Genomic DNA, 22,149 nt, shown 5'->3' with positions numbered 1-22,149 from the left:
ATATGCAAAGTGCAGAAGATCCGAGACCAGGATAAACACACGAGTTTCATGTCAAGCCACAGCTCTGGGAGAGGCTCCTGTTATCTCTGCACCACTGGACCATATGCTTTTTAGAGATGTTTTTTGCTGGGTGGCATCAGAGGTCAGACGAGAAAAAAAGAGTGACAACACCTTGCCTGACTCAAGAAAAGGTGTCTGCCAGGCTTGAAGGAGCTAAGGATGGTGGCGATTAACTTCCCTCTCCTGCCCCCATGTCTCAGTGCTCACTGCCTACTGAGATAAGAGGGCAGCTGGTGTCTTAGCTTTCCCCCAGCCAACAGGGCACTGTGTCGCACTACAATGTTTCTGTTTACCCACAGGGACTACGGGTGCAGCCGCCTTGTGAATCTGGCCCTGTGATGCACTTCCTATGGATGCTGCGGTCTGGACTTTCTCTATTTGCACATAACCACAGCATCGCCGCTGGCACGTAACAACAGATTCTAGTTCTCCACCTGGCTAATCTTGTCCAGGAAAACTCAGGTCTGACACACCATTCCCCCTGCGTTAGCTGCAACACTTTTTGGATTAAGAGACTGCCACCTCAGACCTTTAGAAATAGACATTTGGTATTGGCAGTATGACATAGTGGAAGAATATGAAGCTACAGAGAGAAATAGGAAGAGATCAGTAGGAGAACTAGGAAGATAAAAAACAAACAGAGGAGGAACAAAGAGGAAAGAGAAAGGTGGACAGAGGACAATCCAAGTTCCAGAGCTGGGATGCAGAGTAGCACTTTCTCCATGACTTAGAAACAAAACTGAATCTGGGGCTCTGGCTCTGGGACCTCCTCAAGCTCTGAGATCCACCATTGTGGCTGGTGACTAGTTTTATAGTAGGCCAATCCAAACTCTACATCTGAATGTGGCCCAGCAGTTGGGAAATGTGTCGGTGAGCCCAGACAGAAAGTTGTGGCCTGGAGACAACTCCTGTCATTTGTTGCAAGAGGTTCATTCCGGGATGAAGCTGAATTCCTTTGCCTCTTGGCAAAGATCAAATGGATTTGCGCTGAACAGACGGGAGAGGCATTACATAAGGGCCAGCTCCTCTGCTCTTTGATTACTGCCTATTAGCCTTTATCTCAGACTCTTGGAAACACCGGCTTATCCATCAAAAGGAAATGTCACTGCTTTGGCTAATAGACTTTTTCTTCTCCCTTGCAAGAGGCTCTAATTGACTTTTTTCAGTTGAATACAGCTTTAAAAAGGAACATTTAACGCCAGACATTAAAGTTTTCACATTGGCTTGCCGAGGAAATCTTGACTCGCAGAAACACTTGTCGAGAGAAGGAAAAGACAGACCATGCCTCCCTTCCCCCCCAAACTCAGAAAGGATTTGTCTTGGTGTAGCCCTGCTGTCTACTTGCCAAGGTGATTTTGCACCTGAAGGGAGCTTTTCCCTCCCAGGCCGGCCGGAAGAGGCCAGAACAAGCTGAGGGCTTGGCACCCACACGCTCCGTTCGAGGGACCGCGGAAGCTGGCACGCCTGTGGCTCGCTCCTGGGCAGGAATCAGAAAAGATGCCGATTGCACGCAATCGATGGCTTGCGTTTTCCCCAGGTGAATAATTCCCCGGCCTTACAGATCAAGCGAGAGATATTTTTAAATTGCTTTGTGGTACTGAACGCCAGACCCTGCGAAGCAAACGGAGGACTTATTTCAACAAATCTGTTGAACACTCGGTTCGATTTTATGTCTGCGCTTAAATCCCTTGATTGAAGTGCAGGCTTAAAGCTTTAGCATATGCTTTGCGCAACAGCGATTCAAATATTTGCAGAATCAGGGCCGTCTGAGGCACTGTTCATATTACACTGCGGTCTATGTGCTAGCTAGCTCACAGCCACCTCCTGCCATCCCATGGCAGTCTCATGGCTAACGCCAGCCTTGCTTAAGAAATCAGTGTTAATTTTGGTGAAGCGGGGTGTGTTGTACGACACACTGAGTTCTGCGAAGCGGCAGCGCCGGCCGCCCCTGCCCTGTTCTCTGACACCACCCTCGCGGCAGCGGAGGCTCTCCCAGCCCTCCAGCGCGCTCACGCAGGAGCCCGCGGCACAGCCTGCGCGGGCATTCGCTGCTGCAGCTGTACAGGCAGGTTTGCCGTCTGCACAAGCCAAGAAATAAGCTGACCTGCAAAAAGCCCGATAACTACTGTCAAACCTTTCCTCTGCCTTTCGCCTACGTGAACAGGGGAAAGCATCAGATACTTGCAAGTGAAACACAGGCTCCGGCTGCCGCTGCTTTCCTCAGGCTGCAGCACCAAACCTTATGTCAAAGTCTGTTGCGTTAATCTGAGACTGGAGCCAGTAGTGCAGCCCCGAGCCTCCCTGGGAACTCCTCTCAAGTGTATCTCTACGCATCCCAGGAATGTGAATTGTTTATTATTAATGACGCTGGGCAGTATATTGTAAGGCACAGAACACCACATGCCGCGAAGCTCTAGTGGCTTTTACGGAGGGCTACGTTTGCCTGAAAGGGCTTCCCAGATGGGAAGAGATCACAGCACCCTCTCTGCCTGTGTCATGTTTTAGGGGAAGGTTTGAGATTCCGAGCTGGAAGGAGCTATAGTAATGCAAAGTGCTATTACGAACTAGGCAAGACAAATGAAGCCTCAAGCTCTCTTTGTGAGGGGAGTAACAAAGGTTAATAGGATGCCCCAAGATTAGATTCCCTCTTGACCCCAAGTAGGGATCAGCTTCTACTCTGGAGCGTGAAGATTTCTATTTGGGTTAGAAATGGTAAATGCTGCTCTTATCCAGAGAAATATCTGATCCTTTCTGGAAATCTGCTAAGCCATTTGCTGTCTGTGCAAGTCATGAAAGGAACATTTGAATATAGCTAATTGCTAAAAATAGCCCCTTTTCCAGCAGCAGAAGAGCTGGCAGTTCTCTCAAGTCATGTTAAAAATACTGTGTAAGTATGACTTCAGCAGAGAGCTGCCACCTGTGCCCGCTGTCAGCGTGAGTGGGACTGCCGGATCCCTGGCCGGGATTTCCTCCAGCATGTGACCTTACTTGGGGGTCCCGCAGCTCAGGGAAAAGCAAGGAAGTTACCGGGTCTAAAAAATGTGACTACAGTGACAACTGAGAGTCTTTTGTCTGCAGTTTCTTCTTTGTAGCTTGGCATTTTTTTGAGCTAAATTTATGGACATATCTCGGAATATTAGGCCCAAGGGAACAGAGAGTTACTTCTCATTAGGTAGGAATCTTCTGGCTCCTTTTGTATGCAAGTTTGGTGGTCTGAAGGTGCAAAGAAAAGCATGCTGGTTGCTGTTGACATCTGCTGATGAAGGAGAAGTGCAGGTCTCATCGGCCAGAGAGGTCCAGATGGCCTGCAACTCCCCCGGGCACAGGACTCCAATGGTAAGGACAATGACTGAGTGTGACGTACTGCCCTCTCCATTTTAGTGTGCGGCAGCTTGGGACATTTTAGTTATGATACAGTTTAATAAATATGGAGGGCTTTACATTTTGGAAGGTAGCCTGCTATAATTTGAAATTTCTAAATAGATTTTCACAAAATTTTCTCCGTTTCCAATGCAAAATCAAAAGATGACCATTTGTTGCGTGCAGATGTTTGAAACATCAGGAGAACATGATTTTCACTCAACATTAGCAGAAAGCTTGTGAGAACAGCTGGATTTTGCTGTTCAGGATGAAATCAGGCAATTCGTGTGAGTGCTGTACTTCCAGCTCCAAACCCATGATGTAGCTGCGTCTCAGTACTAAATCCTGGTTTTGAAGTCACTCTGAACTTCAACGTGACGTGTTAGCACAGCTCTATTTTGAACGTGTGGATCTTGAAAATGAAGAAAGAATGCTTAGCTATTGAATATACTCACCGGCTTTTTAAGACAGCTGAGCTGGAATAGGATTGGGGATGCAAGAGATGTGAATATAGCCACACTACATACCCATTGCACGAGCATATAGGCACGTTTATAATGCTAACGGAGCAATATTGCAACCATTTCGTGTGCGAGGGTCAAATAACCTTTTGCTAACCTACAACTATGTTTCAATATTTTTGGATTTCTCTTTGAATCAGAAAATGCAGGGATGGAAACACGAGCTTCTGCTGTGCTCTGAGGATCAACAAACCGGTCTCCAGAGGCCCAGCACAGCAGACAGATGCCAGTGCCAGCGCTCTCCCTGGAGAGCCAGGCCCAGCCTGCAGGCGCTGGGAGCCTGACCCGTTAATCTTGGCTGCTCAGATACATCAGCCAAAGAGACCCCACTAATCAAAACGTACCAGACTCAAAGGCTATATTCTGTCCTGTTTAATTAGATCTAATCCTGTTTTACTGCCTTTCTGTTTTGCTTACAGGATAGTGGCCAGCAAGGCAGCTATGCATATCCAACTCTGAATTCGCCTTCTGAAGCCAGGGTTGGAAGTTGGTTCCTCCGGCTTGTGCTAGCAACCAAAGGTACTGTGGGAAGTACCTTGTGGGACCTAGCAAAGAACTAAGTCTCGGGGAGACTGATGTAGCTCAATGGCTCTTACTTATCTCCTAATCTGAAGTTGGGTTGCCTCCTCTGCTTGTGACATGTGTACCTGTAAATTGGATACCATTGCAATTCATTATCTGACTAGAGAGTAAAGCTTTAGGCAAAAGAAAGAAATAGCCTCTAAAAAGTGTATACTTCATGGACCATGTTTTTATCCAGTGCAAGTTCCTACTGAGCGCTCGTATGCATTATGTGACAAAAAATGCAATTTGAAGAGAGCCTGCGGCTAAAGACCACATCCAAGGTTCTGTAGGGGACAGAGGGAAAGGAAGAAAAAAGGGTGGTGTTTACGAACCTAAGACCAGAAATAAACCAGACCCACTAAAGCACATACCAGACAAGATGACGTGACACTCCAGCCACGCAGCCACTCGCTGTAGTCCTGGGATGCAGCTTTTGGAGGCAAGTGTGCCCGCACGGTCGGCGCGGAGCTGCCCCCGTGCCCTCCCAGAGGTCCCGACGGGGCGCTGATGCGCAGCACCCACCTCGCGTGCAGCGACCGGGGAACGGGCGGCTCTGACGAAGCAGGGAGCTGGTCTGGAGGGCGGCTGCTGATAAAACAGGCTGAACCTGTAGAGAAGTGGTATTTTTGGCTTCAAAGGGTTTAGGGCAGACGAACAGCACATCTTTCAGAGTAAGAAACTGATGATTCAAGAAAGGAGTTAGAAAGCCAAGAAGCGAGTTTGCTGAACAATTGCAGAAGGGGGTGAGAGCCAAGGACCACTGACTCCTGTCTGGCTCTGCGCTAGGGCCTTGCATATACACATTTCCCTCCTGTGCCGCCAGGATAAGCCTGGCCTATGAGTCTCATCAGTTTATTTTAAGGATTCTTGAAATATTTCCATTCCTGGTGTCGCCCCCAGCAAATCCAATACGCTCTTCCCTGGTAAACTCTCATGCTACTTGAAATGACATACTGATCACCAGATAAACTTAATGATACTTGTTCCTGCTAGGCAAATAAAACAGAGCTACGCCACCTGAATGCTGCAGGAACACAAACAATCCCCGCTCCCACCTCAGGAACTGATTCTCCAGATTTAATATATGAGACTATAAAGAGCTAAATACTAAAGCTCAGAGGGTTAATTCAGTGGTGCTACATTGAAGCCATACAGCAGGCAAGAATTAATTCTCTCTTCCAGTTCTGACTTGTTGTGCAGTAACTCCGTGAACGCTCACTCCCTGCCCCACAGCCCCTTGTGTGCTCCGGTAGGACACCAGCGACGCTTTAGCCGGTCATATGCCGGGCATGTGGCATTGCTTCCAGTAATTTAGCACTCTCATTGCCTCCACATGCATGCAAAACTTTTCCTAAACCTCTCTGGGCTGCAAAAACACCTCAGCTTGAGCCAGGACTACAGGAAAATTTATGACGTTTGGGGGCTGAATAAAACTTTTTGCCAATATTGCCTAATTTCTTCTTCCTAAAATTACCCACCCTTTACAAGCCCACCCCACAGGCGGCAGAGCTACCTGCTCCCAGCGCGGCCTGGTGACACGCGCAGATGGGGCAGCTCTGCGTCCTGCCAGCTCTCAGCACTGCGGCACTGCCTCTCTCCTTGCTCCTAGGAGAGCTGCTGGAGTGACTGCGCTTTCATTTTGCTTGCAAAACAGCATGCTGCAGCCTTGCATGGGAGTTGCATTAGTTAATTGAAAAAAGATTCCATTAATTAATTAATATGTTCCAGCAGAGCTCTTCTGAAGCGTCATTTCACACCCAGTCAGCGGGCAAGGCAAAGTCAGGGGCATCTGCTTTGCAGCCAAGGGCCCACAGCGTGCCCGTGGCAGAGGTCAGCGCCCCCAACTCTCGGTCCCTTGCTCCAACTTCTGGCTGAGTTCCCTTCTGGTGACAGATCAGTTGCATATGCGCTATATGAGATGACAAAGTTATATAAGTACGATGTAGTAGGATTATGGGTGTGGGGGAGACAGATCTCCTGGGGAGAGGGGACATTTTGCATCAATCACTCCCTCCCCCACACCCACCCACTGACTGCAGGGATTTTTCAAAGTACTAAGGATGATACAGTTTGGTACGTTTGAATCAGTTTCTTACCCCATAGACTGGTGGTAGAAACGCTGCTCAAAAAAAGTTGACCCCCGTGCAATTAGGGGCTCTGTAAGCTGCCACGGTGCTACATGGATGTGACAGCCAGCGTGTTTCAGCCACCATGGCCGAGACCGCAGCCGGTGACTGGTGCCTCATTTCATCCCACTGGACAGCAACTATGTCAAGTACTAGAACTGCAATTAAAAAGCGACGGCAACAAGAGTGCAAAGTAGAGCTGAGAAGCCTGTAAAAGGGCTGAGGGAGTGGAAGACGAGATGCTGAGATGTACCTTTTGCAGGGGGAAGTGAGAGAAATCAAATTCTGCTCAAGAAGGAAGAAAGTTTGATGGAAGAGGACTAGAGGAATGATGCTCTGATCCTAGTTCGGCGCTCTAAAAATATTCCTGCCGCTAGAAGTCAAGTTTGTGCCAGAGCCTGTGAAGATACGCTGCCGCGTGGGGTAGACCAGGGCCAGATGGAAAGGGCGGCTCAGTGGCAGGGCTGCACCCACACTGCATGGCGCAGGGACCTGCTCCGTCCATCGCTGACCGGAGGGGCAGAGAGGACCCGCGAATTCAGCTGAGAGCTATATCTAGTATACAAGGAAAGATTGTTTAGATCTGCCCTTCTCAACCTTTTGAACTCCCCTAATCCACAAATGGCCAAATAAATCAGTGCAGAGTCACAGTAACCCTGCCACACGGTTGGAAGAGGGTATCCTGGTGCTTGTGCAGAACCCAAGGTGCAAGACAGTCCTAGAAGGAACAACAAAGATCTCTGCCCCCATATCAAACCTTGAAATGTTTCTTGTCCTGGCCCACAACCGTGGGAGAGAAGGGAAGGTGCCAAGGCAGCTCTCTGGCCCAGAGAGTGGAGCTCAGGCAGGAGCAACATCAGGAGGAAGGGAACAACATCCCGGGACGGCTGTTGTCAGCTTAGTCTGCCACAAAGCAATAGCCTTTGGGAGGGGGTACTATTACTGTTTGTCTCTGCTTATGCACCTGAAGGCTTCATCCCTAGAGAGGAGAGCATCATAAGGACAGAAAAAGCAAACAAAGGCAGAAAAGAGAGAAGGCAGGTCTTCAGACTGTGCTGTGTGCCATACTAACCTTCTGGGCCTCAAATCTGTCATTTCTAATTTTAACAGACTGTCTGAGACTGACAGTCATGAAATCTAATATCATCTGGTCTAGCTGTTGAACCACAGACATGTGTTTTATTTCTCTTGGTCACTGAATAAACAGAAAAACATCAGAAATAGCCTACCGGGTCAACGGCTGGGTCCATCCAGCCCATCCATCCTGTCTCAGAGCACATGAGCCTGGCCAGTTGCTGTGGCCCACTTGCTGCTTAGTCCCTCAGTACCCACAACTGTTGTTTTAGGGACGCTAGAGGTTATATCCCTGCCTACTCCTTTAGTCCTATCTACGGACTAGCTGCCCATCAGTTTGTCCTACCCCTTTTTGAAGCTGCTGATGCCATTGCAATCATAACATCCTCTGGAAGCCAGGCACAGAAGCTCATGCCCCGCTGCGTAGAGAGGTACTCCTTTTACCTATCCCTACTAGCTTCATCAAGTGTCCTCTAGCTCTAGCACTGCGAGATTTGGTGAATATCAGCTCTGCGTTCACCTTAACCTCTGCCTCCATGCTGATCTACAAGAAATACCTGTAAGGTGTCCAGAGAGCGCTTGAGGAAGCCGGGGATGTGCTCTCCTAAGCAGCAGCAGAGCCAATGCTGCAGGGCTGGGTAAGTGGCACTAACAGGCCGGGCTGCGGGCAGCATGAGTCAAATGCTCGCAGAGCAGTTTAGGGACCAGCTGTGGAAAGGATTGGGCAATTCAGATTGGAGAAAGAGGCTTTGGAGGAAGTGTGCCTGCTACAGGGTCTTCAGGTGTGGATTCATCCCATCTAACTCAGACCTTCAACTAAGCTATCTGCACTGGAGAATGAAATCCCTTGGCTCCTCATCTAGTCAATGGAGAGGCATGGCCTACCCTTGGGAGCAATTTAGACCATTTGAGATCTCCTCAGGGTGCTTCGTAATTCTGCTCTCCCAGCTGAGCTGCTGTTGCATGGTTGTTTTATGCCTACATCCTCTGTGGGCTGCAGTGGAGGTCAGGAAGGAGGGATCTCTCCCTAACAAGCAAGGCAGAAAGTTTCTCTCGTGGGAGCTGATCTTGGATACCCGTGTATTTCTTCTGCTTTATGAATTTTAAAGGGATTTTTAATGTATTTTCTGCAGGGGAAATGATTGTTTCTGTGAAAATCATTATCTGCCATACTAGCTCTGTGCTGTGCTCCAGGAGACAGTGCTATGCAGTTATAAGAAGCAAACACAACAGCAAGGGCAGGCATATCCCTTGCTGAATGTGAAAGGGAGAGAGTGAAAGCACAGGCTGAAAGAGGATTTACTTCCGTTCCTCCTGGGACATTGGCTGGTGCCTCCTCGCCTCTCTACAGGCGGGCACTGAGGTGGAAGGTGGCCTTCCTGACCTGCCGAGGGAGAACACACATCAAGGAAGGAGGGTCCGGAGCAGCATCCGGAGCATATGCACGCTGGGGGTCGCAAGAGGACCAGAGGTCCCAAAGCCCCTTTTATCTCGTGGGAGAAAAATGAATGTAAAAATGCTGAAGATGAGCCTCAGCCCACGCTAAGCCAAGGTGAGGAAGCTGGGGAGCAAGGCGGCAGGAAGGAGACAGTGTCAGGGCATGGCCATCAGCTTGGTGCTGCTGCCTGTGCCCCCTCTCTGCTGCCTCTTCCTCCACCCCGCATGTGACTGAACTACTATTAACGGCCCTTGAAAACCTGCCAAGAAAATCTCCTGGCCTAGTCTTTGCCTGCCCTTTTGCTGAGCAGCTTCGAAAAGCTTTCTAAGAAACCCGCACCTGGTGGAACGTCCCTCTTGCACAGCAAGGCAAAAATCTGGCTTTTTTGAGTGATTGCTTGCTTTTAGGACCAGGAGGAGCATTCTGGGAAACGCCTGACTACTAGGCACACCGTTCCTCACCAGACCGGCTAACTCTGTATGCAAAGGCGGTTTGATAAGGCAGTTCATAACACTGAATTAGCAGGAACTTGCAGTCTCAGTAGAGCTGTCAGCAAATAGGCAAGAGCAAGTCTACTTTATCTGTCTATTGGAGACAGCATGAAGGGAAAAGTGGCCATCAGTACGAGATAGAGAAGGCTGCAAGCAAGATACATCTAAAAAGACTTATGTCCAGGTCGCAAACGTTTTTGTGTTTGGGTTGGCAGAGTATTGCCCAAAGCAATATGTAACTTGGAAAACAGGACTTAAAGGTTGAGCAAAAATAAAGGAATACCAGGAGCAGCCTAAAAAAAAAAAAAATTGGTTTGCACCATAAATCAGATTCTGATGAAAAGCGGCTGAAAGTTGACACATGAGGCCTAAAGCGTGGGGGGCCCTTAGACATCCATGGCTCACCATGACTCCTTCAGTCATCAATCTTTTCTTGGTAAGAGGCCAAGGATAGGCCATGAGGCGTTACCTCTCCTGTTCCAAACTATCCCCTGGTAGGGAAGTAAGCCCTGCAGTACTTTTAATTGCATTGCCTGCCATCTGTGCTCATTTCTATCAGCAGGCCTAGCTGTGCTGCCTAGTCTGCACTTGGGTTTTATTTTCTTTCCCCTCCCAAGCTGTAGCAGTGCTCGGTGCTCAGGCACAAACAAGCCTCCAGGGCCACAGAGCTTTTAATATTGAGCTGTTCTGCCCCTGGCAAAAATCATCAGCATGGAAAGCAATTGTAGGACGCTCTGCTTTTAGACTATATTGATTAAGCTACAATATCAGCAGGAGGGGGAAGAGGTTTGTTCTAGGAATATGCCTGTATTTACATCCAAATCTCTCCTAGCAGGCTCCGAGGGGGGTAGGGTTCAAGTACCCCGGGGGAAAACTTGAGCAGTGCTGTCTTTGGCCCCTTCCCTCCCTCACATCCCTCCTGAAAAACCTGTTCTCACGGTACATGAGGAGCATAACATTTAATTTCTGCCCAAAGGGATGGGGTGAACAAGAGGAAAATGGGGCCAGAATTGGCTTGGCTGGAGTCCGGAGCTCAAAGGCAACATGACTTGGAAAGTTTGAGAACCGCTCCTTGAAGGGTTTCTAGACGCAGGGACCTTACACGTTACCTTTCCTAACGCTGTAATCAAGGTTAGCGTATCGTAGTCCATCAGAAGGGAAAGGAAAAACCCCTCTCGAAAGGCTTGGACTTATCTCCCCTCCACCCTTGCGCTCCCAGGAGGAATCGCTAGTTAGGGTTTGCCGTAGCTCCTCATCCCTGCCCTGCAGCGGGCCTGGCAGGCGCGCCCGGCTCTGCCCGCGTGGAGACGGACATGGGCTCCGAGGGAAGAAAGAGCTGTTCTCTCGGACAGAGGAGTCCCTGGGAAAGAGGAGGAAGGGCACTCCTCCCCAACGGTCAGGGCAGCCTTCGCAGTACCCGCTGGCTTCCCCGTGCCCAGCTCAGCCACGCAGCTCTGCTCCCTGCACGCAAACGGCTGAGCAAAGAAAACAATTGCACGCGGTTGGTCCCCAGAGACTGACAAACCTGCACCTTCGTGCCATCAGGCGGCAGGAGGCAGCTGGCAGTTGTAAACGTGTAGGTGCTTTCTGCCCATGAGCAGGAGAGAATGGGAAACGCCAGCCTGCTCCTGGAGTGATTAATCCTGCACCTTAACCAGCATTGGCTTCATCCTGAACAGGAATGAGTTTCCCTTAATTAAACATTGATTTCCGTTAAGCTGCTGGCTCAGATTAAATCCGAGCGAGCTCCTCCTTGGCTCCCCGCGCCTCCGTAGCGGGGCCCCGGCGCCCCTTACGTGCCGCCCCAGGAGCCGAGGGGGCGCCGGGCTCCGCACAGGGGCAACGCGCCCTCCGCCGAGGCCGGTCCGCCGGCTGGGGCAGCGCCAGCGCTTCCCGGCCCGAATTGGAGGGGTTTAGCTGTCCTGAATCTGTCTGCAACCTTGGCAACGACTGCTTAAATCTTGCCAGGCAGCTGCGATTCGGGAAGCACAGAGCCGCCAGACCTTTCAGCCTGCTCGGTGTTTCTAACGCCCTCCCGCGCCACCCAGGCAGGTAGGCCAAAACACAGCTGTGCCGGGTGAAGGGCTGCCCCTCATGCGCTGCAGGGGCAATTTCACCCCCGCTTCTTCGGCCCCACATCCCATAAGCACTGGCGGATCTTAGGGGTTCTACTGGGAGCGGCCATAAGACAGAGAAATGAATGAGAAATGACTAGAGATGCAGAGAAATCAAGAGGATGCAAGGGTACACGAAACAACGGTAAGCGAAAATGCAGTCGGTAAAAGCAAGACCCGCATTCAGTTTGGATCACACTACTAGTGAAACAAATGGGAATGAATTTGGGCCATAGCGTAGCCCAAAACCTTATAAAAAAAGAACGAAATTTAGATTGGAGGAAAAACAACAACAACACAGCAGCTAAAACAGCATTTGGACACAGACCCTTGACGGAAACGTTTCCTTTTGAATTATCGCACAGAAAGAGCACGCTGCAGCAAGGAATATCATGAAATGAAGGCAAACTGGAGAAGATCAACCCAATGTGATGGAGAGAGGAAGCACTGAAAGCCGGCCAAGTCAAACGGCAACAGAACGAGTATCCCAGGTAACGTTCATAGAGCTTATCCAAATGCTTTGAGGGGAAGACTTTTCAGTGCAGAGTATACTGTTTTGTTAGAAATAGGGGCTTTACAAACTCTAAAAGTTGTGCGCTTAAAAACCTTCTTTTAAGCGTAACAGAAAAACTGTGACAGTACATGTGGAAGTGGAACCATTGGTGACACATGCAGGAGAAGAATCACAACAAAGAATAGGATGCACTACGCACACAGCGTCTTATAGCTAAGGAAGAGACCACCACTCATAATATAGGGTCTTGGCTATTTCTCCTTTATAAGACTATATTTCCTGTGGCATACAACTTGGAAAAAAATTGTCTAGAGAGCAGATGGAAGATTTCCATGTCAAATGCCTTCCTCCAGGTCAGCTTACAGTTCAGAGAATGAAACAAGGAGGTAGCTGAATAAAGCAGATGGATTGGTTGTAGCATGAATTTGCTAAGTGAAACGCATAGGAAGTAACTGAGCACGCCAAGAGGAGCTTCAGGAAGAGGCAGCCGACCAAATGGGACTTCCCTTGGCTCCAGCCTTTCTTGGGGGGTGAAAGGAGAGAGAGCATCACTTTGAATACAGCCTTGACATTAATTGCTGCTGGTGAAAGAAGAAATTGCCCTGCAGCACAGAGCTCCTCAGACATACCTAGCACGTTTTCAAGGGAGATTAGGAGTGGGGTATGAAGCAGGAAGCTTTGTGGCAACAGAGCAGAGGCTGGGAAGCAGGCTGAATGGGCAGAGGTTGCCTGTTTCAGTCCGAAATGGGGTCTAGCATTTGAATTCTTTGTTTGGCCTTTCTGTTCTTTGGGGATTGGTACAGCTGTGCTGTGGCAGGACCGCCAGGAACCGGGCGCACACGCTGTGATACCGCTGCGTCTCTCTCATCTGCCTCTTGGTTTTAGCCACCTCACCAGCCTCGTGTCTCAGACGACCAGCTCTCTGCAGCATGTCGGGGCAGTGCCTCAGGTAAGGGGACTTGACCCGCTTGGCTGCTGAGCGCTACCACAAAATAAACGTTTAAAACCAGTGGCAGCCAATACGCTGCAGGCTTTTCTTTGGCTGACCCCCAAACAGAGAGAGGCTGACTTGTGGTTGTGCCATGCATGTGTTTGCGCATCTTTACTTCCATAAGGCTGTAGTTCACCTTTTCGTTAGGGGGTAATTAGTCACTTCCCACTTTTCCTAACATCCCAGTTGGAGTTTTACATGTCTCATCTTCATGGAGGGCAGGAGGCAGAAACCCCTGTTACACAGTGGCAAGCTCCATCTTTGCTTTGGCGCGTGCACCAGCGTCATAGTTCATGAGGACGAATGTCTTTAGAGCAGCAAATTAACTTGCAATCCTTCTGGCCTTCTGTTTAGTCGAAGTGTACCTAAAACCTCCTACCTGAGTGGAGAGGCATTGAATTCAATGCAGAAGAAAGCCAGCAGCCATAAAAATGTGAGAAAGCCTTTGTTTTTCTTGCAGAATAATGGAAATGCAGACAGGAAAAAGAAAAACTAAGCAAAAAAACCAAAAAAAAATTCTTACTTTCAGCAGTCTACTGCTGTGGCAGCTTTTCTGTCACTTTATATTGATAAACAGCATAGGTTATGTTCTAGTGTAATGTAAAGAATAAAGGTCTTTCAAATGCTTTGTATAATTAGATGATGACAAGAGAAAGGGAAGCCACATTTTGCTATCTGTCTCAGGTAACCGTCTGCCACCTATTAACTCAGTCTCTGCGCATCTTATGACCCCTTAGTTCCTTTGCCCTCGCAGCCTCTCCGCCAGGGCAGGCAGCATTGCTGTCCCCATTTGACGGGCTGGGGGAACCATGGCGCAGGGAAACGATGAGCTCTGCACCGCAGCGACGGAGCTGCCTGCCCCGTCCCTCCGCAGGGAGCTCCCATCCCCAGGAAGGGGTCAGTGCAAGCGCCCGCGTTCGGCCGGGTGGCCCCAGCACACCCTGGTGGGATCAGGGCTCTGCTGCAGGAGGCCGAAGGCAGGGCGGGGGGGGGGGGGGGGCCCGGGGTCCTTTCTGCCAAGCCGGCGCTTGTGGAAGTGAGGTGGGAGAAGCAGGTTTTGCAAAGTGCTGGCTTGAAAAGCTGCAGCTCCATTGGCCTGGGCTGGGCTTTCGCGCCCCAGCACCCATCAGTATCTCACCTTCGCGGACGTTAGCGGGCTCTGCCCATCGCTCCTGGGGCTGTAGGAGAAATCAGCCCGAGGGACTTGCTCGGGGTGACCCAGCGAGCCAGTGGCAGAGCAGGAACTCAAACACTGGTCTCCCAAGTGCCAGGCAAAAGCTTGTGTGAATGCCGGATGAGCAAAATGCAAAGAGAAGGCTCAGGCAATCCCCCAGGGTAAAGCCACAGCAAAGTAGTACTTGAAACTACGAGAACGTTTGGTCATCAATAAGAAAAACAAACCAAAAGCACAACCCCGCTTCTCCCCTCCCCGGAAGATCTGTTTCTGCATTTCTCTGTAATAGCTCAGTGCTCAAATCTGCTCCTCTTCAAGAGAGTGTGAGCTGATGGATTCACACTGGCTTGCTTAAACTAGAGAAAGGTGCAAGGTCAGGGTCAGACCTGAATCAAAATACAAAGTGTCAGGGCTATTTCAATCCACTGGACTGGCTGACCCATTTCAGTGTTACAGAATGAGTTTGGTCCTCTTGGTGCTGGTACGAGAAGAAATAGCTTGGAAACGTTTCCTCTCCTTGTGTAAATAACTTGTTGCTGCAGCAGCTGGTGGAAGCAGCATGACTGCAACTCTCCTATTTCAGGACACCTAATACATGCCCCAGCTGGTTATTCACAGAGCACCCAGAGCGCTGCGTGCACTTTGCAGGCTAAGGGGAGAATTTATGACTATTAGTCCCTATGAGTATGCTTGTTTTAGCAAATGACTTAGCAGTAAACTATGTAACCTGAGCATTTACTTGAATAAAAACCCTAATTAATTTGCTTCATTTGTTTTCCATTCATCCATCAGTATTATAGAAAAGAAAACTCCTGGCAAGTATTTGCATGGACCCAATACATCAAGTTAAATCATACAAGTGAATCCAGACCCAGGACAAATACTTAAGTTCTGTGATCATCCACAACAGAACAGAAATACCCTTGGATGCCCATGTCCCATCAAAGCACCTCTGAAGTTCAGAGCGCTGACAAACCATCTGGAGGCCAAGAACCATACTGAAGAGCCAGCGACAAAAACCAGTCTCCATGATTTTCCTCAAGAATGTTTGTTGTTCTGTTTGTGAAAAAGAAGGTGAAAATTGCCAGATAAACCAGCCATTTTAGACTGAGCACTCACAGCTTACAAATGGCGCAGTCCTGGTATGAATTATTTTCCTCACAGTTGGCAAGATGAAAACGGTTAACCTAAATAAGAGACCAACTATGTAACTGCACCAAACTGCCTACCATAATCTTTCCCAACTTGTACAGGTTTCTTTTAGGCCAGAAGCTAAAAACCCTTCCCAGAAAGGTATGACTTACAACTGTATGTAAGTGCAGTTTGCATCTTTCTTTTATGCTAGTTACATATATAATAAAAATTGACCGAGCGGCAAGCACGCCGCAAGAGCAGAAGGATGCCTATTTGCAGATCGCGCTGAGTTCTGCTGCTCTCGATTTCCCAGCACAAGTTACTCACTTCGGTTACGGTCTCCGGCAAAAGTCACAGCTACGGGGTGACTGGCTCATTCACTCGGTGGGTAAAGTGAATCAAGGAAGTAAGCGACTACCTCTCATTTCCCTATCCCATAGGGCACCTGCGAGGTGGCCAAACGTTTCCACGCTTAAACGCTGGGAGAGCTCCTTTTTCTTTTCCTAGCTTGTCGCTGGGCTGCTCCAAGGGGCTCACGCTCACTTTGCCAAAGCCACCCCATGGATCTCAGGGGATAAGGAGCAGCAGCGACTACTGCCTCAACTTGGCAGTCTATCAGAGAAATAACTCAAGTCCCAGTCCCAGGCATGCACGATAGTCAGTCAAATAAGCCCCCCCTTCCCCTGACAACAAGCAAACTCATTCAGAGCAGGCCATTTTGCTTGTAATAACCACGCACAAATAACCTCAGATTCCGCAGCATTATTTCCCCCCCACCCCCCCCCACCCCAGAGGAAAAGGTCACAGAATCACAGAATCACAGAATCGTTTAGGTTGGAAGGGACCTCTGGAGATCATCTAGTCCAACCTCCCTGCTCAAGCAGGGTCCTCTAGAGCATATTGCCCAGGATCGCATCCAGACGGGTTTTGAATATCTCCAGCGAAGGAGACTCCACCCCCTCTCTGGGCAATCTGGGCTCAGTCACCCTCACAGTGAAGAAGTTTTTTCTCAGGTTTAGGTAGAACTTCCTGTGGTTCAGTTTCTGCCCGTTGCCTCTTGTCCTGTTGCTGGGCACCACGGAGAAGAGATTGGCCCCATCCTCTTGACACTCCCCCTTCAGATACTTGTACACGTTGATGAGATCGCCTCTCAATCTTCTCTTCTCCAGGCTGAACAGGCCCAGCTCTTGCAGCCTTTCTTCAGAGGAGAGATGCTCCAGTCCCCTCATCATCTTTGTAGCCCTCCGCTGGACTCTCTCCAGGAGTGCCATGTCTCTCTTGTCCTGGGGAGCCCAGAACTGGACACAGTACTCCAGGTGAGGCCTCACCAGGGCTGAGGAGAGGGGCAGGATCACTTCCCTCCACCTGCTGGCAACACTCTGCCTAATGCACCCCAGGATCCCATTGGCCTTCTTGGCCACAAGGGCACACTGCTGGCTCATGTTTAACTTGTTGTCCACCAGCACTCCCAGGTCCTTCTCTGCAGAGCTACTTTCCAGCAGGTCAGCCCCCAGCCTGTACTGCTGCATGGGATTATTTCTCCCTAGGGGCAGGACCCTGCCCTTGCCTTTGTGGAACTTCAGGAGGTTCCTCTCGGCCCAACTCTCCAGCCTGTCCAGGTCCCTCTGAAGGGCAGCACAGCCTTCTGGTGTGTCAGCCACTCCCCCCAGTTTAGTATCATCAGCAAACTTGCTGAGGGTGCACTCTGTCCCTTCCTCCAGGTCATTGATGAATACATTGAACAAGACTGGACCCAGGACTGACCCCTGGGGGACACCACTAGCCACAGGCCTCCAACTTGACTCTGCGCCATTCACCACAACCCTTTGAGCTCGGCCATCCAGCCAGTTCTCAATCCACCTCACTCTCCACTCTTCCTGCCCACACTTCCTGAGCTTACCTAGGAGGATGTGATGGGAGACAGTGTCCAAAGCCTTGCTGAAGTCCAGGGAGACAACATCCACTGCTCTCCCCTCATCTACCCAGCCAGTCATCCCGTCATAGAAGGCATTCAGATTGGTCAAGCATGTTTTCCCTTTGGTGAATCCATGCTGACTACTCCTGATCCCCTTCTTGTCCTCCAGATGCTTAGTGAGGACCTCCAGGACGAGCTGTTCCATCACCTTTCCCGGGATGGAGGGGAGGCTGACAGGTCTGTAGTTTCCTGGCTCCTCCTTCTTGCCCTTTTGGAAGACTGGCGTGACATTGGCTTTCTTCCAGTCCTCAGGCACCTCTCCTGATCTCCAGGACCTTTCCAAGATGATGGAGAGTGGCCTAGCGATAACATCCGCCAGCTCCCTCAGCCCTCGTGGGTGCATCCCGTCAGGGCCCATGGACTTGTGGATGTCAAGTTTGGACAAAAGATCTCTAACCTGATCCTCCTCCACCAAGGGAGAGTCTTCCTTTCTCCAGACTTCCTCTCTTGTCCCCAGGGTCTGGAATTCCTCAGGACTGGCCTTAGCAGTGAAGACTGAAGCAAAGAAGGCATTCAATAACTCCGCCTTCTCTATATCCTTTGTTACCAGGGCACCCGCCCCATTCAGCAGCGGGCTCACGTTTTCCCTAGTCTTCCTTTTGCTATTGATGTATTTGCAGAAGCCCTTCTTGTTGTCCTGGACATCCCTTGCCAGATTTAATTCCAACTGGGCCTTAGCCTTCCTTGTCGCATCCCTGCACACTCTGACAACGTCCCTGTATTCCTCCCTTCCTGTCCCCTTTTCCACATTCTGTAGACTTCCTTTTTCTGTTGGAGTTTTGTCAGGAGTTCCTTGCTCATCCATGTAGGTCTCCTGCCCGCTTTGCTGGACTTCTTACTCAGAGGGATGCACTACTCTTGAGCCTGGAGGAGGTGATGCTTGAATATTAACCAGCTTTCTTGGACCCCTCTTCCTTCTAGGGCCCTACCCCAGGAGATTCCCCTAAGTAGGTCCCTGAAGAGGCCAAAGTCAGCTCTCCTCAAGTCCAGCGTTGCAATCCTACTCATTGCTCTGCTCCCTCCTCGTAGGATCCTGAACTCCACCATCTCATGGTCACTGCAGCCAAGGCTGCCCCCAACCTTCACCTCTCCAACTAGACCCTCTCTGTTCGTTAGTACAAGGTCTAGCATTGCACCTCTCCTCGTTGGCGTCTCCACCACCTGAGTCAAGAAATTATCATCAATCCTCTGCAGGAACCTCTTTGACTGTTTGTGCCTAGCTGTGCTGTCTTCCCAGCAGATGTCAGGGTGGTTGAAGTCTCCCATGAGAACCAGGGCCTGTGATCGTGAGGCTACTTCCAGCTGTCGGTAGAAGGCCTCGTCGATGACTTCCTCCTGGTCAGGTGGCCTGTAGTAAACCCCCACAACGGTGTCGCCCATGTTAGCCTGCCCTTTAATCCTTACCCATAGGCTCTCAATTTGCTCTTCATCCACTCCGAGGCAGAGCTCCATACATTCTAGTTGCTCCCTCACATAAAGGACAACTCCACCACCTCGCCTTCCTGGCCTGTCTTTCCTAAAAAGCACATAGCTATCCATGACAGCATCCCAGTCATGTGAACTATCCCACCATGTCTCTGTCACTGCAATGAGATCATGGCCCTGCGACCGCACCGTCAGACAGGTAGGAAGTCAAACAGGAAGACTATTCACAGCCTGCACCAGCCACTGGCTCACTGAGCTCCCTAGCTCATGCTAACTGGGCTGCTCCTGGGATAAATACTTCTTCGGAGATGTCACTGCAACAGCGTTATATACTTAGGGCATAGCTTGCTGCAGAGATGATTTGTTCTTTCAGAATCACCTTTCTGTTACTGTAATTAAGTTGTTCCTACCCTACTAACACAAAAGTAGTTGAAGACTTTCTGCGGGTGTTTCTGCAGGCACGCTCAGTGCAACAAAGGTACAGTCCTTTCAGAGCTGTATGTTTCCATTAGATATTTTCATCTCCTGAAAACAATTTTCCACAGCATATATCTCACATAGCTCTCTTTAACAAAATAGTTGCTTGGGGAAGTACTCTTTGCAAGTAAGGCATTTCAAGGTAATCATTCACAGGGCTGGACAACTGCTGCTGTTGCAGCAAAATGCAACAGTTTGAGTCAAATAAAACAGATGCAACTGGAGGAAGAAATAGAGGGGAAAAAAAAAATCTAGATGTAAAATAAGTTAAGAAGAGTCCCAAGGGGCCTGAGGCAGTGATTTCAAGCACCAGCTGTGCTGATTACAGGGCTAGCCACAACTCAGCGAGCCAGGCCTGCTCCCCCCGCCCCGTTCCCCAACTCTGCTCTAGCACTTGCCTGACACTGCCACAAACCAGTTCCCACAGCCAAGCCGGTAGATATTGGCTCCTCCTCACCCAGGGAGCTGGGATCCCTGGCAGCTCTGCTACCCAGAATCCCCTTTCTCCTGGACCATAAGTACTGGAGCTGGCATAAGGAAAGCAGGGGGAGCCCACAGGGCTTGGGGGAGGAAGGACAACCCCCTTCCCAAGCCAGCAGCTGTTGAAGCAAAATCACTACGAAAGGAAGCTGCACCCAAAGTGCTGCTCCCAATATGTCCCTGCACTCAGTGAGGGGCCCTGCCCAAATCCTGCAGGAGGAATTGGCCCTAGCTGCCTCCAAGCACCTTCCCAGCTGAAAAAAACAGCTGCTTGGCCAGGCCCTTAAAGATGCTCTCTTACACCCATCTCCCCATCAAGTGTCTTATTTGCACAGCCCTAATCATGGAATTATCCCTCACTAGCTGATGACAACCTATTTTTTTCATGAGATTAGGAGGCTGCCTGTGCACGGACAACCCCTCGTACCATGAAGACAGCCAGACTCCACCGTCTGAAAGAAATCACGCAGCGGCTCCACAACCAGCTGTTTGCCAGGAACACCCAACCTACCCCAGCCACCTGCCAAACTCCTCATTCAGCCCAGAGCCACCAGAGACCCATTACCTACCCCAGGAACGTGGCCGGGGCAGGGAACGGCCGCAGCCTGCCAGGGCTGCATGGCAGGGTGGCACCGGGGTGGGCACGCGGCCGGCCTCCACAGCAATTTGGAAATAGCAGCCCTAGCATCCTCTGCTAGGGACTTTCGCAGCTGTTTTCCCCACTTGTGGAATAAGAGTAACGATATACTTCTGGCTTCTTCTAGATGTGCAGAGGTAATTGAGGCGCCAGGGTCACAGCCTCTCCTCCGCTGCTCTCTAACTGTGCAACCTGTCGCTGCAAGTGTGGCGTGGCTCTGTAAAACAGAGACAATAGGTGCTTATACCTCCATATCATAGGAATGCTTGTTGTGAGGTTTAACTAATGTTTATGAGGTGCTTGGAGACAATGTGCGATATAGCTGTAAATCTGAATATTTTAATAGACTTTTATGTAGTACTAAAATTGCTGTTTACTAACATTGTTTTTCCCTGGGCTGTTTCCAGCAGCATTTTCAATATGTAACCTGGATTTATTCTTCCTTTGACTATTTAAATTGCACCCACTGAAAAGGCTGAGAGCTCGATAAGAAATCTGAATATTAGCAGTGTATTTTATCTGAGGTGGCAGATTTGGCACCTGTGAATTAGTGCAGTGCTTTGTATTACAGTCTAGCAGCGAGGGCTGTGATCTTGTCAGATCTCATAAACTAAACAAGGTTGGTCCTTGGATGGAAACCTTAGAAGAACACCCACGTGCTATGCAAAGTAATATTTCACCTTCTGAATCATCCCTCTTACCCCTGAGTCATTTCTATAGTAGGAGCTCAGCTGGGTGTTTGGGATACTTTGTTGATAGTTGTTATAGTTATTATAGCTATTATCATTCAAAATATGTTCAGAGGAGGCCTTTACCATCTGCGGTCATTAGAGAGCTCAGAATTCTTCTCCCTCAAGAACAGAAGTATTTATACAGGAATTTTGCACAGGTAACAGGCTGTACTTTATCTCATGAAATTCTGCCAGCAATATCATTTGGCTTCAGTATTTCTGTCCTCTCGCCTGCCTGGAACGATGACAGACTGCTAAGGGCTTTATTTCTCTCGGAGACTTGTGAAGAATCGCTGTTAGGACAAAGTCAAGTGCTGGCCATCCAGTGGGCTCCCGCAGCTTCTTCAGAATGTGAGCAGATCTGCCGGTGCTCAGCATACCTCTAACTCTGGCCCCAAAGGATTTTTAGTTTTGGACACAGCTGAGCGCCTCTCAGGCAATACTCCGAGCACCGTCTCCTCCCTACGAGGGTAGTGAGAGTAGGAGGATGCACTTGCAAAAATACACATTTGCACACCTAACGAGGCATCTGATACATCCAATGCTTGGACAGGCAGCCTTTACTCTCTGTACATGCTCCTGGCATTTCCTGTGTTCGAAGGTCTGGAAAGAAAAAAAGCATAAACACAAGCATTTTGAGAGTGGGCTAAGTCCTTGGGCCCTGTTATTATCACAGAGACGGCCTTGAGATGCAAAATTTCAGCACGTGCAATTTTACATCTGGATCTCAAAATCCTCCATCCAACACCCATTTGGACCTGGAGTCCAGATTTTAAGGATCATCTTCATTTTTCTGCACTACTAGTTTAAAAAGCCCTAGTTGCCTTTCTTGCCTGGCAAAGAGAAATGCACAATATGGCTCC

General features: G+C 49.6%; 1 long non-coding RNA gene across 1 annotated transcript in view; it reads right to left on the bottom strand.

Annotated features, from left to right (window-relative positions):
* The window catches only part of LOC138066874 (uncharacterized), an 82,123-nt gene that overhangs the window by 11,054 nt on the left and 48,920 nt on the right, over positions 1–22,149 (bottom strand). Inside the window, exon 2 of the long non-coding RNA XR_011140489.1 lies at positions 4,877–5,112. This is a non-coding gene — a long non-coding RNA (uncharacterized lncRNA). The remainder of the gene's footprint in view (positions 1–4,876; positions 5,113–22,149) is intronic.

This window comes from Struthio camelus, chromosome 3, assembly GCF_040807025.1.
Source record: "Struthio camelus isolate bStrCam1 chromosome 3, bStrCam1.hap1, whole genome shotgun sequence".
In the NCBI taxonomy this organism is placed as follows: domain Eukaryota; kingdom Metazoa; phylum Chordata; class Aves; order Struthioniformes; family Struthionidae; genus Struthio; species Struthio camelus.
Note: the sequence above shows the minus strand (reverse complement) of the source record. Positions and strands in the feature narration are given on the sequence as shown.